This window comes from Pseudorca crassidens, chromosome 17, assembly GCF_039906515.1.
Source record: "Pseudorca crassidens isolate mPseCra1 chromosome 17, mPseCra1.hap1, whole genome shotgun sequence".
NCBI lineage: Eukaryota > Metazoa > Chordata > Mammalia > Artiodactyla > Delphinidae > Pseudorca > Pseudorca crassidens.
This window is the reverse complement of record NC_090312.1, coordinates 84190871-84192473: the sequence shown is the minus strand read 5'-3', so window position 1 is coordinate 84192473 and position 1603 is coordinate 84190871. Positions and strand designations below refer to the sequence as shown.

Here is a 1603-nt window from a genome sequence, read left to right as displayed (position 1 = left end):
TTTCTCCTCTGATTCCCCGTACAAATGGTCATTTGCGGCACACTTCGTTCTCCACTTTGGTTGTGTGCCTGTCAATGTATCTCGTGTATCTTTCCTTATTACCATATACAGAACAGCCTCATTCTTTTTAAGTGGCATTATATAGATTGTAACGTAATTTAATTAGTTCCTGATTGATGAGCATTAATGTTGTTTCACATAATTTGCCGGTACCGCAATGCAGCTACGAATATCCTGTGTGTAGGTGCTTTTTCTGCGTGCTTCAGCGTTTCTGGGCTATAAATACCTAGGAGTTCTGGTAGCTTGTCTGTCTTGGGTTTTGATGGCTCTGACCAACCCCCAAGAAACTAGAGAGGAAAAGGGAGTGAACTGAGAAACATATAGAAAACTGGAGGTGTTTCTTTGGCCTGAAAGAGAAGGCAGCCCACTGCCGTGGGCGGAGCATCAGACGGGAGCAGCCTGGGGGACCTGACCCCTCGTCCCTGGCAGGGCCTGGGGACAAACGTTGCCCTTCTCCACGCCCGCTGGAAGCCTGGGCCTGGGTCTATGTTCAACCACTGTCCCCGTGATGTTTTGAAAGCATAACTACTGTGCAGATGGATAGACCTGTGGTTGCCAAATACAGTTACTGTCGCGGAAATACCTCTGCTCTGCACAGGCCTCACGTATCACGATGAGTTGCACCTTAAGACCCTTTCCCGCCAGCAAAATGAGGACGTGTCCCGGTAACACTGAACCTCACAATGGAAAGGGTCAGGGTCCCACCCTTTCTTTCCCAAAATGTTCCTAGAACCACCTTCCCTGCTCTGCCCCCTAAGGGCTCTTAGGCAAAGCAGCTCCGCCCAGGGAAGAAGACCTGTGCCATCCGACCCAACTCAAGTCCACAAAATTAAAGGTGAACACACGAGGGCGACTCTTCTTCAAGCTTTGTGCAGTGGCAGGATCGCAGCCAGTGAGGTTTATCCGAGGTGCGATTATTGCTAATTGAAAAGACAGGAATTAAGGAAGAGACAGACAGAGAGAGAGAGAAGGAAGCAAAGGGGGAGGGGGGGGAGGGAGGGAGAATCCCAAGGTGATTTTCTCCTTCTACAGATTCAGAGAAACGCAGGACACGTTTGGTAGAGTCTCTACCAATCGCTCCTGGCGCCGTAGGAGCTTGTACAGAAGTTTCACGCTGACTCTTAAATGTACGTCTTCTTGTTCTCTTTGGTCTACTTTTATATCCTGGAATTTGAGTATTCACTTAATTACATATAAATTAGATGTTTTCATATTCAATTCAAAGTCCACATACAAAGAACATAACCCAAACTGAGAAGGTCTCAGAGGTCTTCTCTTGGCACAAATAAAAATGGACCCAGTCATGCATTTGACAGAGGGAGTCATCACCGATAAAGGTCTTTGCTCCAAAGATCAGGGGACAAAGAAATTCAGCCGGAGCAGTGGGGAGGGAGCGTTTCCTACCCGCAGAGACGACGGCTGCCCAGAGAGGAGAAAGGCAGCTGATGGCCACGTTGCTGGGAAGATTCAGCAGCCCCACAAGTGAGCGCGTCTTGTCCGAAATGGGTGAGACTTGGAACCAAAGGAGCACGCACATTTGTTT

The 1603-nt window shown here is 48.5% G+C and overlaps 1 pseudogene; it reads left to right on the top strand.

The window, feature by feature from the left end:
* The first annotated feature begins 923 nt into the window (after positions 1-923).
* Positions 924-993, top strand: LOC137210771 (U4 spliceosomal RNA; annotated as a pseudogene).
* The last annotated feature ends 610 nt before the right edge of the window (positions 994-1603 follow it).